This window comes from Bradysia coprophila, unplaced genomic scaffold (assembly GCF_014529535.1).
Source record: "Bradysia coprophila strain Holo2 unplaced genomic scaffold, BU_Bcop_v1 contig_193, whole genome shotgun sequence".
NCBI classification, from domain to species: Eukaryota; Metazoa; Arthropoda; class Insecta; order Diptera; family Sciaridae; genus Bradysia; species Bradysia coprophila.
The window spans coordinates 1710680-1736080 of NW_023503456.1; the positions used below are offsets into that span (position 1 = coordinate 1710680).

Sequence of the window (25401 nt, forward strand, 5' to 3'; positions counted from 1 at the left end):
GCGAAAGTACTTTCGGCTCTCAAACGAGGATGCGAAAGTAAATGACAGCAACAACATGTGTTCCGTCAGGTGTCGTTGTGATCGCTGTGATTGTTGTGATAGAAAAGAACGTTGCCATTAATTTAACATTTTTTCTTTTACCAGTGGGCTGCCGCCCCCTGGACCCCCGCATATTTCAGCTTATTTCGGTAAATTTCATCAGTTGGAACGTGTTTAGGAAGCTCAAATTACAATTTTCGTAGTTATTGTAATGAAAAGTTGTATGGATCACAAGGGACGAAAGTAAAAAAATTCAACCGTGTGCGAAGTTTGCAGCCCGTGGCCGAAATTCAACTCTCAGTAAGCCACGACATCACAAGAGGTGCGAAAGTACTTTCGCCCCCCAAACGAATGCACGTATGACAAAGCGGTCGAGGCTTGCCGAGACGGCTTGTCATACGTGCATATTCTTTTTATCGCATAAGCGAAAACGAGACAACAAGATATGCGAATTACACTTTAAATGACAATTTACAGAAGTATAATGTTTGTTTATATATCCTAGGTGAATAATTTTTTCGGGGAATCACACCGCGTATGCAATAAAAGGAATTATTTCAATCCAGCAAACATCATGGGTATTTAAGTTTAAGTCGTAAGAATTCGGTAACATATTGCATCTCTTATTCGCACCATGATGCAAATCTACCCCACAACCCATCATGTCCGGAGCGATAGCGGAGGACTTGACGCAGTCTAACTTCCAAAAAAAGAACGAAGACATTTTTTTGAGACGCGGCAACTATGTAGCTGGACATTTCAGTTCCTGCCCTCTAGACTTTATCACGACAATATCACCCTATTCTATCATATTCTCGCTTCAAATTCGAGCAAAACGAGCTATCACTCGACTATGTAGCTTTAAAATTACCGGAGATACATCGTTTTGAAATTGGCACTTTTCATACTAAATTGACCAAATTGACTTTTCCCAAACAATCAAAATCTTTCAACTTACTCTGTATGTTTCTATCTATCTATCGACGGTCGATCTCGGAAACTAGTCAGCTAATCTCCATGAAATTTAGCAGGAGCCTCAGGGTGGGCATAAAAATGAAAATGTGATACGCTATCTTCTTCTTCTATACGCTATCACCCCAGGAAAAATCAGAATGAGTGGTCAGGGTGACCAAATTTTGAGCTACTCGAGCGTAGGATGAAAGGACTAATATTTTTTGGGTTATGAAAGATAGAGAGTTACTTTCTTCGGCAAAGTCTCAGAGTTTTACGAGTAGAACAGATTGGCATATGTGAAAAATGTCAAAAATTTGAAATGGGTGGGTCGATTAGGGTTTTAGAGGTATTTCTTGAATGGTTGCAGATAGAGAATTACTTTCTTCGTCAAATTTTCGAATTTCGTCAAATTTTCGGTTTTCGTCAAATTTTCTAATTTCGTCAAATTTTCGATTTTCGTCAAATTTTGCAATTTCGTCAAATTTTCGATTTTCGTCAGATTTTGGAATTTTGTTCTAAAAAGCACTTCTGAAACGACTGATATCCCAACAAAAAACTCTTCGAGAAAGGTGTGACACAGTCTTTGAAATACAATTTCTAAAATGAATGATATCTCTTTCAGCTTTCAGCTTCGTTACGCAAAAATTAAATTTTACACCCAATTTTAGTTCAAACAAGCTGGCTTAGTTTTTCTCATCATCTGCCAAATAATTTTTACAACAAGGCATCAGAACAGTCGGAGCGTTTGCTGCGACTTAGCCCCGTACGACCCGTAATCCTATTTCGTCCGTAACCATAATACACCCGTAGCCGTAATAAGCCCGGAACCCTAATACGTCTACAACCCTCTAATGCGTCTGTTACCAAAATGCAAGTCAAGTTGGGCATTGTCAAATTTACTGAAAGTGTTCATTTATAAATATGCGCATAGCGGAATTACGAAAGCCCGTACGAAGTACCTCTCAAATAAAACCAACAATTTACGAGATTATTTTAGAAACCCAAAATTTTTTGCAAACTTTCTATTGGGTATTCAATTATCTCTCAAATGAAACAAAAACTAGCAAAATCGGATGAGATTTACTCGATTTATGTGCAAAAAACACTTAGGGCTGAGTAACGACCTTTGAGCCCTCCCAACAAGCTCGAGTTGCATCTTACCCAAAAACAATGTTCAGCAACTTTGTTCCACTCCTCAATACCTTTCATTTGACATATCACAAGCAGCTATTGCGTGCGTATTTCGGTAGATATCGTCGAAAGACTGAAAAACACCTATAGGGCCCTAGCTCTGGAAGGGCCGACCCTACCATGCCCATTTTCGAACTTGACCTTACTTTTGTCGATACCAATCGGGGAAAAAAAGAATTTTGAAAAAAGGTTCTGATTTGCTCAAGCTAGAGGGGTCACAGACGGACGGACGGACGGACGGATGGACGGACGGACGGACATTTTTTTTATTGCGGATTCGTCATCTATTAACATAACCAAATGCTTTGCCCTTACTGTCTGCTTCCAATTCGACGTGTTACAAACGGCATATTAATCTTATAAGCCCCCAGTACTTCGTACGGGGCTAAAAAAAAAATTTGACTGGAAACAACCAAAACCTTACCAAAAAAATCTGCGTCGCATGTGGCAGATAAATTTTCTTGCAGGTATGTTCCTGAACATCTCTCACAAAATCGTGCATCTCTTTTGCACTAAGTTCCTTAAGCTTTTCAGGGTATAGCATCTTCAATAATAGATCAGCCTATCGCACCCGACTTACTAACACTTACTAACTACATGGGAACGACGACTATAAAATACCTGACTATTTTTAATTAAGGAACAATATAATGACTAACGCTAGCCATTAAATCGATGATGTACAAATTGAATGAATGTTCATTTCAACAAATTCGTCTTTGTAACTTGATTTAGTAACCAGGAAAATTTCGTTCAACGACTATGGAAATTCATGCAGCTCTGATGGCCGTGCTGACCTTCATTTCTGAAGAAGCCGGTCTTATCTTTGAGCTGAACAATTGTTTTAACTTCGACCACAATGTCTTTGTGAGTGATTCATTGGTCGATTTCAATAGTTTCGTGAGAAATGGAAATCACCCCAAAACTTTATTCCATTTCGAGAGTGCTGACGGAAGTGGCACAGGCCTGGAAAGTCTGCAGGTGATTGGGAGTAAACATACTTTCATGGTCGTTGTTCTGAAGAGTTCCAACTTCGATATGAACTTGAATTTACTGAAAAGAATCCGGGACGTTCAACGTGTCGACACAAACATGAAGATTGGATTGTTCTTTCAAACCATCATCACGTCGATCGACGATATACGAGCTCATTTCCTGTGGTTCAGAGACCAGACGGTTGTTAACGCGTTTGCGGCGGCCTACCTAAATACTGAGCGCTCACTGAACATTTTTACTTTTCATTCGTTTGGGAATTTCGAAGTGATAAACGTGACACGTCGAAACAAGTGCGCGCAGATTTATCCGAGCCAAGATTCAAACTACCGTCAACACAAATTGCGATTGACGTCGTTTGCAACTGTTGCCTACGAACGATTCTGGCTGTCAACGTTTGACGTAATGAATGCAACATTTACAATAGAAGATGTCAATTATGAAAAGATCTCGGAGTATTTCCGGAATGGAATTGACATTATCCCTAAGTTGTTCTCTCCCTCTTCAAAGTCTCGATTCCCAATGCACCCACTTCTGATGATACATCAAAGTATTATTGTTCCTGAAGCAGAACCATATTCCGGATTCTATGCTTATCTTCGAATTTTAACGACCAACGAAATTTTTGCCTATTCTGCCGGTGCAGTAGTTGCAACCGTAGTAATGTTGAGTTTTTGTCGCTACAACAAGGACAGAAAAATTTTATTCTTTCAAAGTTTTCTGGACGTTATCAACCTCTTGATCAATGACAACAGCAACATAAATTATCAACGACTCTCTCGGGCAGAAACATTTCTAATTGGTCCACTGACATTCGTAGGATTTGTTGTCATCAATGGATATCTATCCGAAATGCAAAGCTATATGACAAAACCGTTTCTACAACCACAGCTACGAACGATTGATGACATTTACAATTCTCCGTTAACTATTGCAGCCCAGCCGCAATTGGTAGCCCATCTGTTTAAAAGAGTTACGTATCGATCAACTCACGAAAATTGGAACAGCAAAATTATTTCGATGGACGATTCCAAATTCAAAACTCAAATTCGCAACTTCAATACGTCCACATCGTACTTGATAAGTGATAGAGATTTCGATTTAATCACGAGAATTCAACGGCGGTTGAACATAAGAGGCTTTTACGACACTGGTATAACAGTGAGCAGCTCACTTTGCATATTTCCAGTATCGCCAAGGGTTCTGTTCGTTCAGAAATTAAACGAAATTGTTCACTGGACACACAGTTCCGGATTGCTTCATCGATGGCTAAAAGACGATCTCGCTGTAGCACAAAATAAAATTAAGACGAACATCCGCAACACATTAAACAATCAACAGGCCGGTGATGAATTCGAATTTCCCATGTTCATCGTTTTTGGTTGGATTTGCAGCACAATTGTGCTAATAATTGAAATTGTGTGGACTCGGTTGAAGCAACGATTTGCAAGAGATTTTCAATTTACGATTGAAACACGAAAACGATACGCTTAAGTCCCTTACTACAACACTACCAACGACCGGCGGTATAGAGTGTTAAAAGAGAATGTCAAAAAGCAGAGAGATGCTAATATGACGACAATCAACTAACTAAATATGCCGACTGGGACGTCATTTCGACATATTGGACATATTTCTTATCTCTTTGGTCGAAAAAAGTGTGCTTCATAAGAGCTCAGTTAAATTAACTGGTTTGTTCCCAGTGCCGAACTGGCTGTCAAAAGACCTTTCAGGAGAAAATCCCATGAAATTCGAAACAAAATGCAAAGTGCCCTAATACGTAATTCTAAGAAACTAATTTGAAGGAATTTCCATAAAAGCTTATAATTTCGGAGCTATGAGCGTTTTAAGCTATTGAGCTATGTGACTAATAACTCGGAAAAGAACATTTGTGATTGGCCATACTTACAAAGGAACTGATATCACCCAAAAACCACTTACGGTGGAAGTGTGACGCAAGTCCTTCTATCCACTTACAAAAGAACTGATATTGGTGACGCTTACAGCTTCGATACGCAAACCTAATGCATCACAAAATGGCATATGACGAGGAAAGTATAAACAACTGTTTCCAAATTCAATTACATTATGTAAAGTAGAGTCGAAGTATTGTATTGGTGAGTAAATATAAAAACAGTTTCTTAAAAACATTCTTGGATTTCTTCTTAAGATGTGCGGTACTCATATAGTCAAAATAGCAGCATTGGTTAAGTTGATGCTCGTACAATTCTCAGGTTAAGCATCATTCGGCGCGGTTAGTACTTAGATGGATGACCGGAAAAATGAAAGTTCTTAATTAAAAAAGATCCTAACAATTACAAACATAGTACAGTAGATTCAATATAGATGTCAGAATTGCAGCTATGGTTACCGCAAACATTAGGAATGCTCGTGACAAACATGTAGAAAGATATTAGAATGGTTTATCACAATTCACGCCGTAAGTTCGGTCGAAATTCAAAATGGAAAGTGCGGAGGTGTTTCTAACGTAGCGTCATTTTCCTACAATGAAGCGTTGAAATGTATTTTTCGGTTCACTTTTTCATCGAATCGTTCACTTAAAATTCAAATTTTTGGCACACTTACGGCGTCAATAAGAATTAGAAAATTGGCATGATTGAACACGGACAATTATTGTGACAAATATAATAAAATATAATAAAATAAATAAATAAAAACAAAAAAAAAATTCATGAAATTTGGTCAAATTTTACTCGAGATATTAACAAAAAACCACCACCTTCACTGTACGGCCGAGTAGCCACATATAAGCTCACTCCAAGAGACCTAGCTCACGCTCCGGTGAACCGAATTTCATGAACTTTTTTTCCCTGATTGGTACGGTCAATACCTATCTAATAAAGCAAAATCTATCTAAATCCGTTCAAATTTGGCCAGCCTACAAGCAAAAACGGCTTGCCGCCCTGTACCTAGTTCACACCAAGGGGCCTAACTAACGAGTCGGTATTCCGATTTCCATAAACTTTTTTTTGTCGATCGGTATTGTAAATACCTTTTATTTGACGTATCACTTGCAAGTGTAACGTTTAAATGGCCAGAGATATCTTCGGAAAACGTTAAATCACTTATGGGGCCCCAGCTCGGGAGGGGTCGACCCAAAATCGTCCATCTTCGAACTTAGCCTCACTATTTTGACTATCTTTCAGGGAATTTTTTTTTTTGAAATTGGATTTAATTTACTCAAGATATCGACATGACAGACGGACGGACAGACGGACAGACTGCCAAAATTTTTATTGCTGATTCGTCATCTATGAACATAGGCAAACACTTTGCCCTTACCGTCTGCTTCGAGTTCCATCAATTACACACGGCATCGTAATCCTATAAGCCACTTCGTACTTCGTACGGGGCTAAAAATCCTACGTTACTTTGTTAGTCCGTCCGTCCGTGTTTCCTATCTTCTAAAGTCTTCTTTAGAATTTCTTGAAATTTTGGGAGTAGATTCTAGTCGTCATTCTAAGACATTCCAGAAAAAAAATTGGGGGGAACGGGCCTCGTTTTTCAAAAATTCCAAAAAATTTTAAAAATTTTCAAAAATTTCAATTTTTCTTTGTTAAATTTTTTCTAATTTTTCAAAATTTTTCAAAATTTTTCAAAATTTTTTAAATTTTTTGAAATTTTTTTCAAATTTTTTCAAATTTTTATATGAAAAGCATTTTAAAGAAAAATGAGATAATCATCGAGATTTTTATGGATTTATTTTTTTAGGTATTCATGAGTACTTTTGTAATTAATAAAGTGTGCAACGGTTATGGTTTTTTCGGATGGAAGATATAGAGGATATAAATTGCGACAAAATAACATAACAGAAAATCAAACCAAACTTCCAAAACAACTGATATCAGTCAAAAACACTCAAAGAGTAAAAATGACGCAAGTCCCTGGGCATACTTCCAAAACAACTGATATCGCTGTAGGTGACGCATTCTGCACTTGTACGCAAAAATTGTGAAAGCAAAAATTAAGCCAAAAAAATTCGAGAAGAAAAATTTTACAAAAAAAAAAATTTTGCGTCACAAAGTGGCAGATGATTCGGCTACTTTTCATTTGTACATTCTTTCAGGACGTATTTTTCACTATCTTTAACAATTTTCTTAATTTCCTCAACATCTGCCACTTTGTGACGCAAAAATTTTTTTGGTAAAATTTTTCTTCTAGAATTTCTTTGGTCAAATTTTTGCAGTTACAGTTTTTGCGTACAAGCGCAGAATGCGTCACCTACATCGATATCAGTTGTTTTGGAAGTATGCCCAGGGACTTGCGTCATTTTTACTCTTTGAGTGTTTTTGACTGATATCAGTTGTTTTGGAAGTTTGGTTTGATTTTCTGTTATGTTATTTTGTCGCAATTTATATCCTCTATATCTTCCATCCGAAAAAACCATAACCGTTGCACACTTTATTAATTACAAAAGTACTCATGAATACCTAAAAAAATAAATCCATAAAAATCTCGATGATTATCTCATTTTTCTTTAAAATGCTTTTCATATAAAAATTTGAAAAAATTTGAAAAATAAAAAAAAAGAAGAAATTTTTGAAAATTTTCAAAAATTTTAAAAAAATTTCAACAAATTTAAAAAATTTTGAAAAATTTTGAAAAATTAGAAAAAATTTAACAAAGAAAAATTGAAATTTTCGAAAATTTTTAAAAATTTTTGGAATTTTTGAAAAACGAGGCCCGTTCCCCCCAATTTTTTTTCTGGAATGTCTTAGAATGACGACTAGAATCTACTCCCAAAATTTCAAGAAATTCTAAAGAAGACTTTAGAAGATAGGAAACACGGACGGACGGACTAACAAAGTAACGTAGGATTTTTAGCCCCGTACGAAGTACGAAGTGGCTTATAGGATTACGATGCCGTGTGTAATTGATGGAACTCGAAGCAGACGGTAAGGGCAAAGTGTTTGCCTATGTTCATAGATGACGAATCAGCAATAAAAATTTTGGCAGTCTGTCCGTCTGTCCGTCCGTCTGTCATGTCGATATCTTGAGTAAATTAAATCCGATTTCAAAAAAAAAATTCCCTGAAAGATAGTCAAAATAGTGAGGCTAAGTTCGAAGATGGACGATTTTGGGTCGACCCCTCCCGAGCTGGGGCCCCATAAGTGATTTAACGTTTTCCGAAGATATCTCTGGCCATTTAAACGTTACACTTGCAAGTGATACGTCAAATAAAAGGTATTTACAATACCGATCGACAAAAAAAAGTTTATGGAAATCGGAATACCGACTCGTTAGTTAGGCCCCTTGGTGTGAACTAGGTACAGGGCGGCAAGCCGTTTTTGCTTGTAGGCTGGCCAAATTTGAACGGATTTAGATAGATTTTGCTTTATTAGATAGGTATTGACCGTACCAATCAGGGAAAAAAAGTTCATGAAATTCGGTTCACCGGAGCGTGAGCTAGGTCTCTTGGAGTGAGCTTATATGTGGCTACTCGGCCGTACAGTGAAGGTGGTGGTTTTTTGTTAATATCTCGAGTAAAATTTGACCAAATTTCATGAATTTTGTTTTTGTTTTTTGCCGTACTACTTTACACCTCCTAACAAAATGGCCGTCGGCCGCCATTTTGGATTTTTGTAAAAACAATATAAATCGGTGAAAATAATTCTTACAAAGTTATTGATCAGTGGGAAGTGATTGGTTATGTGTGTGTGGTGTTTCAAGGATCCCAAATATGGATATCTATATATAAATATTTATAGTATATTGAGCTATATAACGGTGTAGATAGTTCTTTTGAGCTATATACTAGCATATTTATCAGTAAATTGTTTATTTATAGGTAAATATAGGTTAATATAGGACTGAGGAAATTGTAAGTCAATTTGAAATTTGTGTTACGTTTGAAGGGAACATCGTACGGTGCTTCGTAATTGCGCTATGCGCAATTTTTAAGACGTACAAGTTTCATAAGAATTTTACTTTACCGACGTTTACGGGAAGAGTAGGGCTACGGACGAACTAGGGTCACGTGCGCAATAGATGTACGGGTTCGTACGGGGCTCAGTCGCAGCAAACGCTCCGACTGTTCTGACGGCTCGTTTAATTTCGTTTAAAGTACTGAAATTGATCAAAATGTATGGAAATGGGGCTTCCTGGAAGATTTATTGCGTGGCCAAATTTTAAGCTACAAGAACGTGTGATAGCTCGTTGAACTCGTACGGACGCCTAGTTTTTTTTAATGGTAATTTGGAGTCATTTGAATTTGAATTGTAGAACTTCAATATTTGCTGTATATATGGTTCTGCAGTCTACGACAAAAAAAATTGAAATTTTTTCTAGTAATAGGACTTGCGTCACGGGCGCTATGCTAACGCGCGCCTATGATACGTCAAAAATCGTTCTAAAGAGCTACTTTAGAGTCAAAATTTTCAACTCCCTGGTAGGAGTACATTACGTCCGTTATGTAAAATACGAAGTTGGAATCTCCTACGTACTGTGCTTTAAAGTCTTGTTTTTGAACTCGACTTCGCCTCGCCTTGAATTTCATGTGACATTTTCGTTAAAACGTTATTTGAATGAGTGTAATCATAACATGAGTTAAATTACTAGTTACAGCCAAAATGCATACGTAACTCTACTTTATGTTTTCCGTTTGATTAAAAAAAAGTAATTTTAGTCCGGTCGGTTGTGTGGAACCTACGAAAAGTTAAACACATGCCCAACATAAATGAACTTCTCATTGACACGGTTTTGAGTTGGTTTCGTGCTGAGGTGATTTGCACATGTTACAAAGCAGAAGTTATTGAGGGTGAACGGATTTCCATTCAAGGAAAATTTCTTTTTTTTTTCATAAAATTCACTTTTTGTTTTTCGTGGAAAAAATAGGTTGTAAAGGGCGTCTTCACTATTTGTTTGGTTCCTACATAGACATGGCGACCCGATCTGATGTGTTTAATTGAATCTTTTACTTTCACATACAGAATCGTATCGGATTTTTCATTTTCAAATAGCTTGTAGCTTGTGAAGTGAGGATTAAAATTTCGGTCAAAAAAATGGCAATTCAAGCAGTCCTGAGCGTGCTGTCACTTATTTCTCAAGAATCTAAATTTATCGACGAGTTAAACAATTGCTTTCACTTCGACCACAATCTATTGTTGGCGGACTCATCATTGGATATCGATCACTTGGTGAGAAATGGGAATCAGCCCAGAAGTTTATTCACTTTCGAGGGTGAAAATGGAAGTGTTACGCGATTGGAAGATCTACAATTAGTTGGAAGTAAAAATGCATTGATGGTTGTTCTTCCGGAGAGTTCAACCGTCAATAGGAACTTGAATTTACTGAAACAGATTGGACATACTCAACGTCTCAGCACGAACATGAAGATTGGAATATTCTTTGCCGACAACCCTTCAATGGACGATTTACGAGCTCATTTCCTGTCAAGAATTCTACTCACTACAATTGAAAACACTTTACTTGGGGATGCTGTCCCCTGAACTTCTTGTTCAAAACTGATTTTATTTTCCCTTTTTTTTCTTCTGTTGCTTTGATTATCTACAACTTGATTTTCTCGCAAAGGATAACTCGATCACACATTGGAGTGCTTAGAACATTTCTTAACATACTCCCACCTTGACCTCTTATAATCACAATTATTAAGGTCAATCAAAATTGCCACCGAACCTGCTGGCTGGCGCTCAAGTCAAAAGTTGGGTTGGTGTTGCCTTCCATTCCATTTTCCAAATGCTGATTGCTGCTTTTACTCCCACCATCCAATTTTCCGAATTGTTCTGGATTTCTTCTTGTCGCCTTTGCTTTACCGCCATTAAATCCTTTTTACAATCCTTGTTGACCAATTTTCAACTGCTTTAAATCACGCTGGCGAATTCCATGTTCTTTGAGAGAAGTTACTGCCTGTGCCCAATCCACACTCCGGTGAGCTGACTCCGGGCACATCCTCAGTAAACTTCTTTGATTACACAGCCATGTTTGCCCATCTTGTTAAAAGCTTGAGCCATTTTCTGTCTTTCTTGAGGCCTTTTCGTCGGCCGTTTTTTTTTTTCTTCTTCAGCTGGCTTCTCTCCGTCTTAACTTCCTGTCAGTATTGTTTATCGTCCTAGTCTCTTTTTCCCTTTTCTCCTAAATGTCTTCAGATGTTTAATTTTCACGTGTCGCATGATTCGCTCTTTTTCTCTTCAATATTTCCTTCTTAAGTTCTTTTCTTTTCGTGCGTTTAATCTTCTGTTCTTCTCTTTAGCTTCTTTTTGCCTTTAATTTTTCTTCATTCTTCTCTCGCATCTTTCATGTCTTTCTTTCCTTCTTCTTGACCAAACCAATTTGTCTTCAACAAATTGAATGCTGTCAAACTTTCTTTCTTACAGTTTCACCTTCGACCAAACCAATTTGTCACGTACAAATTGAGTGCTGTCAACGCTTCTTCCTCTATCACTGTTTTCTTTTTTTTTTTTTTTTTTAGAAACAAAAGATCTCCATCGATCCCAGCCTGATAAATCTACCACTATTCTTTCTTTTTTTTTTTTTTCTTTTTTTCTTTCATCAACTTTGACTAAACTAATCTTTCAGTACTCTATTTAGAGTACCACTCATGCTTGAAGTGTCTTTTTACTTCATTACCTATCTTTCTTTCGCTACCTGTTGCTTCTCAGACCTACTATCACTGCACGTTGGGTCACCTGCAACTCACGAAGCTTTAAAATTCACTTTTAACCGATCGTTCTCGTCTAGCCAACTCTCGTCGACCCTCTCCCCTAACATCGTTTACTCTAACGACCAAATGACGTTTCTCTGTCTGATTCCCTTTACGACGTCATTCCTTCTAATTCCCTTTTCTCAAAATTGCCTCCACTAAGAGAAATTGGAAATATGTTCACGCTTAAATTACAGATATATAAAATCAATTCAACGAACATAAATGAGCTCAGCAAAAATTACAAAAAAAAACCGCTGTAAATTGAACATGAACATTTTCCCGTTTCTCTAACCAGCCGCAAACAACTGAATCCCTAAAACAAACAAACACTCGTACTGCACAAACCTCAGTCCCTGACTATCAGCCTAAGTAGCATCGAAACGACTTCTCAACAAACGACCTACACGAAGCAACAAACAGTACTATACAATTTCCTAAAGTCACTCACCCAATTCCAAAACAAATCATTCATATTTCTCTGTAGAAGACCAACGAACGATTGAAACCAGACTCCAGCTAAATCTTAATTGTGTTACGTTAGGTGTGCAGTACATTCCAGCAAAATTCTGATTCATTGGTTATCCGATCCAAGGTCCAATCACCGTTCAATGTTACTTGACTGCTACCAACTAATGACGTTCTTTCCGCCTTGACATGTCTAATGGCAACGATTTTCAATGAGCCACCAACCATTGACTAACGCCTGGATTTTTGTAATGATTCAATTGCTTCACCAACGATTTGCCTATCCGTATACCAACAGCAGTGACTTTTAAGGCACTACCAACAACTGGCCAACGACTTGTTAGCAATGTGGACTAGTAAACTGTGTCCAACGGCGTTTGTTTTTTTTTCAGCTTTCCAACAATTTCATTCGTTTCATCAAGCATGTCACACTGATAAATTACGCGGATGTGTCCTTTTATATGAATCCAATCAATTAGTGTGGATTGAAGATCCGACGATCCAATTTTCAAATTGTTTTTTCTGATTTCGACGACTCGCTTTTGCTCTTTTTTGCAATAACATTTTCGGTTCTTTGTCATATTATGAAAATAACTGTTTTCCTGCTGCGCCACTTGTCAAGAATTCTACTCACTACAATTGAAAACACTTTACTTGGGGATGCTGTCCCCTGAACTTCTTGTTCAAAACTGATTTTATTTTCCCTTTTTTTTCTTCTGTTGCTTTGATTATCTACAACTTGATTTTCTCGCAAAGGATAACTCGATCACACATTGGAGTGCTTAGAACATTTCTTAACATTTCCTGTGGTTCAGAGACCACTCAGTTGTTAACGTATTCGCTGCGGCCTACACACAGTCCAGACGTTCGTTGAATATTTTCACCTTTCATTCGTTTGGAAGCTTTGAAGTGTTGAACGTGACGAGTAGAAGCAAGTGCGATGAGTTCTTTCCGAGTCTTGACTCTAATTATCGTCAACACAAGTTCCAAATGGTTCCGGCTCTCAGCAAATTTTATAAAAAGTTCTGGCTCTCAGTGTTTCAAGCGATGAATGCCACATTCACCATACTAGACAACGTTACTTATGAATCCGCTGCAGAGTATTTCCAGAACGGAATCGACGTAGTTCCGCTTCTCGCTTCGCTGTCAGACAACTCACAGCACGGATTTCGTATGTACCCACTTGCGTTGCGACGCAAGAATATTATCGTACCAGAAGCAGAAATATATGCCCGCTTCTATGCCTATCTTCGAACCTTAACAACCGACGCACTTTTCGCTTACTGTGCAGGAACGTATGCTGCAAGCGTAGTAATGTTAAGCGTTTGTCGTTACATGAAACAAAGAAAGTTTTTTGTCTCCGAAAGTTTGATGGACGCTCTGAAGCTGTTGATCAATTACAACAGTCACATAAAATATCAACGCCTGTCCCGTGCCGAAACATTCGTTATTGCACCACTAACATTCGTTGGATTTATTATCGTCATTGGATGCCTGTCCAATTTAGAAAGTTATCTAACAAAACCGACGCTGCAACCCCAACTTCGAAAGCTTGCTGATATATACAAATCTCCGTTAACTATCGCAGTTCCACCGCTCTACGAAGACATTGTACTTGAAAGGGTTGCTTATCGGTCATCTCACGAAGACTGGGCCAATAAAATCGTTACAATTGACGCTCAAAGCTTGGCAGCTCGATATTTCCAGTTTAACAAGTCGACATCGTATCTGATGAGTGATCGTGACTTCGATATAATCTCAAGCGTTGAGCAAAAGTTGAACATCAGAGGTTTCTACGATACCGGCGTTACAGTGATCAGTTCACTTTGCATATTTCCGGTATCGAAACGGCTTCTGTTTTTCGACCGGTTAAATGAAATTATTCACTGGGAACACAGCGCAGGATTGCTACAACGATGGTGGAAGACAAATTTTGAAAAGATAGAGAAACGACTTCTGAATGACAACCGGCACAGATCGAAAAGTGAGCGGGCATCAGGTGACCAATTAGAATTCGTGATTGTCATTGTTTATGGTTGGATTGCCAGCACAATTGTGTTTTTCGTCGAAGTTTTGTGGCCTAGCAATTGTTTCGTTATTAACCGTTTCCATGGCAAGTTCCACATCAAACGTTTTTATAGAACCGGTTTCAAAAAGAATCGTTTCCAACGCACCACTCCTCAAACGTTATGAGCTCTTGATAATGTAGACAAATTCTATAAATCATCGCCAGTCGCGAGTGTTTAAGGAGAGCAATTTTTGACCACTTTGTTTAAACTGGTCTCGAGGTCACACGTCAAAATGAGAGAAATCCCATACAAATTTAAACTGGACTCAACTCTCAATTTCTTTTTTCATTGATGAATATTTGACAGCTGGCCCCGAGACCAATTAAATTTAACTGGTTTTCGCTCTCCTTAAACACTGCATTGTAGGAGAAGTTGGAAGCCTCAAAACGTTTGACATTTTTTCGTTACTAGGTAATAAGAAAAGTTGGCTCGACCTGCCTCCATTAGGGGACGTATACCTGTTGTGCTTATTCAATGGTGGGGAATCGTTCAACAGTCAATACAAATGGAAAATGTAAATGTAAAAGTAGCCCTGTGTCGGGATACAAATGATGTTTGTTTGTTAACCTCAGCCTCAGATTAATAAAAATCACTCACAAAATTGGATTTTTCCTGCCTAGTGTTACAATATCGCGACTTCGTCACGTATTTCCAACGTCGTTTAAGAAAAGCTTTGTTCCTAACTTATGCTATAAACATTTTCTAACCAATTCACTTCCAGAACTCGTCCTCGGCTCTTACTGCCTGAAATCCTTCATACAACGTTGACGAAGTTTTATGTGAAATTAAATTAAAACTGGGATTAGGGTTAATTAAAACATGCGAGTAAAATTACTAGTTGCACCGTTAAATGTATACGTAACCTATAATGTGACGACATTACTTCGTCGCATTCTAAGATTCTCTTTTCTCTTCCTCTTCGATTGAATGTAATTAATTTATCGTACGGGATTAGCGATCGTAAATTAGGAGAAATAGCACTGCACTAGTGGCAGTTCGTTAGTAAATAAGTTTAGTCCTAAGTGAACGTTTATAACGATTTCAAGGAGTTTTAGTGCGTGAAGAGAACGCTTTCTCCTTAAGAAAAAATGAAAGAAAATACGAATACAAATATAAAAGAAAGAAAATAAAATAAATAAATTTTAGCGACCATACGTAAGACCATAGATCGTAAGAGGAATATTGTAACAAAAATCTAGTTTAAATATTGGCGCGTGAGGTGTTTAATTAATTGGGACACACCGATTGTTGATTTCATGACCGACGTTTCATAATTGTTAACGTTAAGGGATCAATAATCGCAGTTCCGGTTTTTGGAGACGAATGGGCTCGAACGTATGATCGTCCTAATCGGTTTCAAAATCGGTCTTAAGCTATCCGTTCGAAAGGACAGACGTGTTGCTTTACAATTAATTCTAGTTAGACTAAGCGATATTGCATAACGAAAGTAAATCGTCGGCCATCGGCTTTTTAACGTATAGAAAGTGCAAAAGAAAAAGTGTCTTTGTAATCCAGTAGTGATCGATACTCTTCAAGACTAATTATTTCGAACAATTCTAATGTACGGACGAATTTAATTTTGATGGAGAAGTGTGATGAAAAAAGACTGTGACGCCATCATTTTTTTTATTTTTTTCGTTCTTTGGCGAAAGTGATTAAATCCGAGAGCATTTCCATATGAAAGCGTTTTCCCTGAATTCAATTCCCATAAAGACAACTGTGAGTTCCTGATTAATTTGAGTTAACCGCGTGGACCCGATTATCTGCTTGCCCCTGCCCACACGTGGTTGCCCGTTGGCTACATCAATTCCACATCTCAAAGGTACCCAACGTTATCTATTATTTATTTAATGCGCATTAAATCATTGAAGTGAAAAGTGAAACATTCGGCCGCAATAGTTTTAAGAATGCAAATTTAGGTTAAGGTTGCCAATTATAGTTTAAGGAATGCAAATTTAGATTAAGGTTGCCAAGTAGGTTAAGAGAGCTAGCTTTAGTTTCAAGTCGATTAATTAGTTCATTGAAATTTAGATAAAATAAAAAAAAGTTATTTCGGTCGCTAATACCCTATAACGACCCTTTTTGCCGAATGACCTTTTTTTCCCTAAGATCTATTAAGGATCGTTCTTGCGCCGCAAGAAGTTTCTTTTGATCGGCTGGAAAATTTCAAAGGCTAACGCCTCAGTTAAGGTGTTATATAGACAACTTTACAATCAACCGGGATATTCGTAGGAATAAACAAATTTAACTATTCGTGTCTGCATGTTCGCTCCTACCTAGACCAATTGAGCAGAATTTTTTTTTTTTTTTTTTTTTTTTTTTTTTTTTTTTTTTTTTTTAGCGACCGAAATAAAGTAAGAAGCCGTTTTTGAGTCCTGAGCGTGAAGGAAGAGCAATAAAGAAAGAAAAGAAATTTTGCCTTACAGAAAAAGAGAAGTTAAAAAAAAAAAAAAAACCGCCAGCGTTAATGACCAACGGAAAATACCTGATTCAGGGGTGTAGAAGAATTTTGTATCTAAATATCTGGAACGACCAATGCATAGCAGTATTTATTTCGCGTTTTATCTCAAGGTTACTTGAATACCAAGCCGTTCAATCGTCATTAGACATTCTACGCGTCAATCCGATTAATTTTCCTATTTACCTTAATTATCTATAACAAACGACAACATATTCACTTTTTTGATCGTGGCGTCCCAAGTAGTGGGACAATATTTTTCTTTCCAATTATATGCCTCGATCGATGGCGAAATAACCTCGCTACGACGGGATTTTCGCGTTATCTCCGCACAACAGTCGGGCTTAGACGTCATTTCATTAGAGTTTTTAGGACTCCAATTCGCCTGTGCCCATTATGAACACATGCTAAGACAAAACGAGTGGGTTATCCGCTTACCACCGTACTGTACTCAAGTGGTGTATCGCCAATTAGGATCTTTGGAGAACATAATCCAGGCCTGGGACAGATTTTAATTTTTTTTATTTGCCGCTTTGATAATCGACGTTTCCAGTCATGGATTTAACTTTTCAATTCCCCGAAAAAGGAAGAGCCAACAAGCATGTGTCTGCATTGCCCGATGAGATGATTAAGTACGAATTAGAATCACAAGGTATTAAACCGGACAGCAATTTTATGAAACGAAAGAAACAGCTTAGTGACCTATTAGAAAGTAGAGAGTATAAGCCTGGAAAATATTTCGTAGCCATAGGATATAAGGAAGATATCGCCGCTTGTGCTCACCATTTAGACTCATGGCGGGCCTCGTATGTTGAGGTAGAGTTGGGAGACGAAATCTTGGATTTGTATCGAACTAGATTACGACATATGTATGGTCGAATTTCGCGTATCACCGTCCCAGACGACGATGAAATTGCTAAGAACTTGCTTAGCACACTCAAACTTTACCTCTCGGAGTTAAAAAATGCGATTTTACAAGACTTGAACTACACGTCCACTTCTAGTCCTAAGTCCCCAGACGCTTCAGCCCCTAAAGCCACCGATGATAAAGCTAGGAATCTGGATGAATGGACTATGAACGAAGAGTCGCTCGGAGAAGCGGAATCGCACCGAGAGCCATTTCCAAAACCTCCTAGGTTCGTTCCTTCTAGATCCCAGTACTTTGAGGACTCGATTCTGGATTTTTCAATGAAAATGCAAGACGACGTACCATTGAATAAGACAAGTATTGCAGCCCCGAAAATAGCTTCAACGTTTTACGCTCCTCGTCGTTCGTTGAATTTTCCTCATAATCCCAGCACAGTGTCTTTTCCCAGTCAAATTTCATATATTCCCCAACGCAAAGTAGAAATGTGGAAATGGGATTTGAAGTTTGTAGGAGATACCCATGCGATGCCTGTCGTTGAATTCATTCGAAGAGTCGACGAGATAGCCAAAGCCAGAGGAGCTACTAAAGAAGATTTGTTCAAAGGTGCCGTAGATTTATTTGACGGTACCGCTCTGAAGTGGTATAGAGCGGGCACGAAGACCAATTTTTTTAGAGATTGGGACCATTTAGAAGAACAATTAGCAATCGATTTTCAAGATTATGAATACGGTGACACCTTGTGGGATACTATCAAGAATAGGCTGCAAAAGAATAACGAAACCGTTGTCATGTACTTCGCCATAATGGAAGATCTTTTTCTCAAATTGAATCGGCCAGCTAGTGAACTGGTGAAAGCTGTAGTAATTCGCAGGAATCTTCGTCCAGAATTCATTCAAGGATTAGGCGTTAAAGAATACTACGATTTACGTTCTCTGAAGCATGACTGTAAAATAATAGAAGCTAATCTAAGGAGAATTCACTCTCGTCAAAGCATGCATTCTGTCCGTAATCCGGAATTATTGAAAAACTATCGGCCATCTTACGGTAAAATGCACTCTTTAGATGAGGCCGTTTTGGGCCGAGACTCTTATTATAAAGAAATTCCAGAAGAAGAATTTGAAAGAAGTTTTTATGAGATGTCCTTAGACGATAATCGGCCTCGAACCGACTTTTCGAACTCACGTCAAGATAAATTCGACTCGTATGTTCCTAATTCGAATAATTTCCACCCTAGTTCTTCGAGCCAGTTGGTTCCACGCACTCCAATCTCACATGAAGCTTCCAACCAACGTCACGTCACATTTCAGGGTGTTGATCCTCGAAACCTGAACCAGAGCCAACAGCAATACTATCCTTTACGACGTAACAGCCTAAACCCTCAGTCGTCGGGAAACGAGAAAGGGAGTTCGAACTACAGGACGGGTCAAACTCCCAATCCCAATCGCCGTCCATATTAGCCGTAACTCAATTGCTTGATAATTTAAAGGAAGAGGCTAGATCTGAATCGCGTTTTCCCCCGGCTTTCGTAAGAGTCAAAGGTGAAAAACGTCCTTACGCCAATCTTTCCATTTTACAACAAACTTTCCCTGCACTTCTAGATTCCGGTGCTACCCGTACCGTGTGTGGTGGTCCCGGATATAAACGATTGATTAGTTTAGGCTTTAGACATAAGAAAGTAACCGAATTTCACCAGCCCGTGATACACACAGCTGATCATTCCGCTCATCCAATCAAGCACGTCTTTTCCATTCCCATCCATTTTGACCGAATGTTTGCGATCGTTGAGATACTCGGCGCCCCATCGCTGCCCGACGACCTTGTACTCGGCATTCCTTTCATGGACTCATTCAAGATGGGAATATTCACGCCTCATTCCGTCTGGAGGCCTGAACCCATTACTAGCTTTGAAGAAGACATATCTCGCAAATGTACTGAAAGCTTTAGTCAACTTAGTATTGATGCCGAGGAATACGAAGTTGAGGAAGCTCCTGAGTGTCAAAGAGAATTAAGCGAAGTACAATTATCTAAGTTACAACCGATTGTCGACCAGTTCAAAAGATTAGGAGAGGTTCTATTAGGCCGTACTAATGTAATTGCTCACGATATTGACACCGGAAATAATCCGCCCTGTTTTACTCGAACCAGACCTACCTCTCCCGCTAAAGAAAAAAAAATAGAGCAAGAATTTCTAAGATTCAAGTCGCTAGGCGTGGTGGAACCCGCACAAACTGCCTTCAGGAACGCTATGACCATGGTTGAGAGATACAAGTCAGGTAAATTGAAGTTGAGACTTTGCCTAGATTCTCGAAAATTGAACGCCATTACCAAGATTGAGAAATACGATCTACCTCGTATCACCACTATTTTATCTCGATTAGGAAAGGCTCGCTTTATCTCAAAAATTGATCTGAAGGACGCTTACTTGCAAATACCATTAACCGAACGTTCAAAAGAGAAAACTGCTTTCTTTGTCAAAGGACATGGAGTGTGGCAATTTATCACTATGCCTTTCGGTCTAGTAAATTGTTCGGCCACTATGCAACGCCTTATGGATACTCTATTCGGAGATCTAGACGGTATGGTGTTCGTATATCTCGACGACTTGATCGTCGTAAGCGAGGATTTCGACGAACATTTACAACTGTTAAGTACCGTAGCCCAACGATTGAAACAGGCTAATTTGTCTATCAATTATGAGAAGAGTGGATTCTGTTTAAGAAACATGAGATATATGGGCTATATAGTCGATGAGCTAGGCCTTAGACCCGACCCAGAAAAGATTTCTTGTGTACTGAAGGTCCCACTTCCTAAAACCGTGACGGAATTGCGACGATTCCTCGGTATGGCCGGCTGGTATCGTCGTTTCATTCACGCTTATGCGGAAGTGGCTGCTCCTTTACAAGATCTTCTTCAAGGCGGTGGTAAAGGTAGAAAGTTGGTATGGAACGAAAAAGCTACCCAGAGTTTCGAACAGTTAAAGCAGAAATTAGTTTCCGCCCCGTTGTTACAACCACCCGATTTCTCTAAAGAATTTATCATTTCTTGCGACTCAAGCGATGGTTGTATCGGAGGAGTTCTCAGCCAGTACGCTGACTCGGACAATAAATACGATCGTCCAGTGGCCTATGCTAGTCGCAAGCTTAGGGGCCCGGAGATTCACTACACTACTACAGAGAAAGAATGTTTGGCCGTGGTCTTCTGTTTGGAAAAGTTTCTAGAATTTGTGGAGGGAACAGAGATCACCGTTTACACTGATCATTCCGCCTTGACGTGGCTGTTTAAACAGAAAGAGTTGTCAGGTCGTTTAGCTAGATGGGTACTAACTCTCCAACAGCATAATATGAAGATCAAACATCTCAGAGGTAAAAACAACGTTGTGGCGGACGCCATATCTCGATTCCCTATAGTACAAATCCTGGAAGTCGTTGCTCTGCTCGAATTCGTTCAACCTACTGGAGACCTCTGGTATGAAAATTTATTGAACGACGTCAGACAAGGAAACGCTCGGTCTAGAAGGTATAAAGAGGTAAACGGAAGGTTATTATACGATCCTTCGATTAAAGGTAGAAGATTGACTAACTGGAAGTGGAAACTGGTTATACCTTCGAATAGCCGGTCGGCTATACTAGACGAATGTCACGACGATCCGAAGGCCGCGCATTTAGGTGTCCAAAAGACCATAGATCGAGTGCTTGACCGTTATTATTGGCCGGGTTTATCCAAAGATGTGAAAGAGTATGTCAAAAATTGTGAAGTCTGTAGGATGTCCAAATATGATAACATTAAACCCCCTGGTCTAATGGGTAAATTCCGAAACGCTCATACTCCTTGGCAACTGATCTCCATGGATTTACTGGGTCCATTTCCTCGGTCTAGACGTGGTAACACATGTTTGTTGGTATTTTGCGACTGGTTAACGAAGTATCCCTGCATCGTTCCTTTGAGAACCGCAGTAGCTAAGAATATCGTCAAACATACCGAATCTCGCGTCTTCCTAGAATACGGGATACCCCAGGCTATCATCATGGATAATGGTTCCCAATTTGCTCGTAGTAAAGTAGTTATGGCCCTCTTAAAGAAATATGGCATAACACGATTGTGGAGTAACTGTATCTATCATCCGCAAAGCAACTTTACAGAACGTCATAATAAGAACATTAATGCGGCCCTCCGGGCATACGTAAAAGAAAATCATAAAAGTTGGGATGAGCTGCTACCCGAGATATCATTAGCTTTACGCACCGCAGTTCATTCGGTCACTAAATATTCGCCTTTCTTCTTGAATCATGCCCGTGAATACGTATTTCATGCATCTGATTATTCTCTCTTCTCTCATGATTCCCCGAGTGAGAATCCAATAGAGGAACGTACTATGTTCTTAGAAAAGTTTAAAGAAATTTCGGGAGATATATTGAAACGAATGAAGTCTTCATATGACAGGAACAAACGATATTATGATAAGTCCCGTTCGCAGGCTTCTTTCAAGATTGGAGATCCAGTCTATTACCGTAATTTCGTCCAATCGGACGCTGGAAAATCCTTCATGAAAAAGTTGGCCCCCATTTATTTACCCGGTACTATCTCCAACGTTATCTCTAATCTGGCTTACATCGTCTCCAATGCGACGGGTAAGGAGATCGGCAAATTTCATATCCAGGATTTACGTCCTAGGCCGATCCCGCCGAATCCTAAGAATCAATAATCATTTTATTCGCCTCTATTATCAATCACATCCCGTTTTACTCTATCTCTTTATGCCGCGAGATGTGATTGATTTATTTGACTTCCCCGGAGTCAAATAACAGACGAACAGGGTGAATTTGTTACCACCCTAACGATTAGCTATGCAGGCTTCTTTCATGGCGAGAATCCGACCGCTCAAACCGCAATAATCCCCAATGCCATTAGTTTAAGATAGATATAAGCATTTTTTTAGTTTTTCGGTTATTAACGTATTTAGTTAGGATAAGAATTTAATTCACTTGATTAAGTTAGTATTCAATAGGATAATTTTCGCATTTTCTTTAACATTTGTCATGTTAACGACGTTAACAACGAAATTTAGCTTTCCACAATACATTTCATCGTTCCTTCCATTTTTTTTATTGCCTTATGCTTCTGAATGCGTTGTACCATACGAGAATTTCTATTAATTTTATTTTATTTTTTTTTTTTTTTTTTTTTTTTTCTTCCACGATTGTAAAGTTGTCTATATAACACCTTAACTGAGGCGTTAGCCTTTGAAATTTTCCAGCCGATCAAAAGAAACTTCTTGCGGCGCAAGAACGATCCTTAATAGATCTTAGGGAAAAAAAGGTCATTCGGCAAAAAGGGTCGTTATAGGGAAAGGACAAGGTCGAATGAATGTCACAAACCAGGTATTAGCGACCGAAATAACTTTTTTTTATTTTATCTAAATTTCAATGAACTAATTAATCGACTTGAAACTAAAGCTAGCTCTCTTAACCTACTTGGCAACCTTAATCTAAATTTGCATTCCTTAAACTATAATTGGCAACCTTAACCTAAATTTGCATTCTTAAAACTATTGCGGCCGAATGTTTCACTTTTCACTTCAATGATTTAATGCGCATTAAATAAATAATAGATAACGTTGGGTACCTTTGAGATGTGGAATTGATGTAGCCAACGGGCAACCACGTGTGGGCAGGGGCAAGCAGATAATCGGGTCCACGCGGTTAACTCAAATTAATCAGGAACTCACAGTTGTCTTTATGGGAATTGAATTCAGGGAAAACGCTTTCATATGGAAATGCTCTCGGATTTAATCACTTTCGCCAAAGAACGAAAAAAATAAAAAAAATGATGGCGTCACAGTCTTTTTTCATCACACTTCTCCATCAAAATTAAATTCGTCCGTACATTAGAATTGTTCGAAATAATTAGTCTTGAAGAGTATCGATCACTACTGGATTACAAAGACACTTTTTCTTTTGCACTTTCTATACGTTAAAAAGCCGATGGCCGACGATTTACTTTCGTTATGCAATATCGCTTAGTCTAACTAGAATTAATTGTAAAGCAACACGTCTGTCCTTTCGAACGGATAGCTTAAGACCGATTTTGAAACCGATTAGGACGATCATACGTTCGAGCCCATTCGTCTCCAAAAACCGGAACTGCGATTATTGATCCCTTAACGTTAACAATTATGAAACGTCGGTCATGAAATCAACAATCGGTGTGTCCCAATTAATTAAACACCTCACGCGCCAATATTTAAACTAGATTTTTGTTACAATATTCCTCTTACGATCTATGGTCTTACGTATGGTCGCTAAAATTTATTTATTTTATTTTCTTTCTTTTATATTTGTATTCGTATTTTCTTTCATTTTTTCTTAAGGAGAAAGCGTTCTCTTCACGCACTAAAACTCCTTGAAATCGTTATAAACGTTCACTTAGGACTAAACTTATTTACTAACGAACTGCCACTAGTGCAGTGCTATTTCTCCTAATTTACGATCGCTAATCCCGTACGATAAATTAATTACATTCAATCGAAGAGGAAGAGAAAAGAGAATCTTAGAATGCGACGAAGTAATGTCGTCACATTATAAACCTTATGTTTCCCGTTTGATAACAACAAAAAAATCCTTTTAGTTTGGTCGGTTTGGTAGCGGTTCTGTAAATTGAACAAATGATATTTTCGTGACATTGTGATACTCACAAAATCATTCGTGTTTTTGAGCAACAATAACCAGCTTCGATAACTGTTTTTCGACAAGCATAGTGTAGCTGTCGAAATGACAGTCACCGAATACCCGAAAAAAGTTGCTCAAAGAATACCAGAGTGAGTGTTATTTGTGAGTATCACAAAGCTTTTAACTCTATCATGTAATGAATTACTTTCGCAGTACATTAAATCACAAAGAACTATCCCTCGGAACGACAAACAAAGCTATGGCTTTCCCTTGCCCGCACATCACGTAAAGTGACAAAACAGTAGAAAGAAAAGCTGTTTCGACCTCGAGAACTAACGGCGGTCACTGGTCAGAGTGGACTGACCATCTTCAGTTGCTTCCGCTAGCCCCTTACACACACGGAAAGAACTGGCGTTATAGATTTGTATGGAGAAAATCAATTACGATTTAATGAAAAATCGATCTATAACGATGTATTTAATTTCGTAATTTAGTAATGGATGTGTTATTGATTTTCGGGGAAAATCAATAACGCGTAATAGTTTCGTTATAGATTTCTATAACGCGTTTTAGATTTTTTATAGATATCTATAACGATCGTAATGAAAAAACGATCTATAACGCGTAATGATTACATTTATAGATTTCATAATGTTACGTCGTAATCGATTACGTAATATTAAAATGTAATTGATTTTATTTATAATTTATTAAAACGTAATCATTTTTATTACATACGTAATCGATTACGTAATATATTACAATGTAATAGTTGTGAATAATATAATTTTATTATAATTGATATTTTAAAAATATTTCATTATTTCGTTATAGATTTTTTGTTAATTATAGTAGATTTGAATTGTGCCGCCATGTAAGTGATTAGGAATGAGAGAAATTTAATATTAATATTGTTACATTTTATTATATAATTACAATTTAATACTTAACGTAATTGTTCATCCTTCTAAGTACTGACTTTGACACTTGATGCTTAACTTCACAATCAGACCCAA

At 38.2% G+C, this 25401-nt stretch overlaps 1 long non-coding RNA gene across 1 annotated transcript; it reads right to left on the reverse strand.

Annotated features, from left to right (window-relative positions):
* Positions 1-5042: 5042 nt before the first annotated feature.
* On the reverse strand, positions 5043-25401 carry LOC119075209. The gene is made up of 3 exons (XR_005087334.1): positions 25390-25401; positions 23557-23559; positions 5043-5198 (listed from the first exon to the last, which is right to left on the reverse strand). It is a non-coding gene; the product is annotated as an uncharacterized LOC119075209 (long non-coding RNA).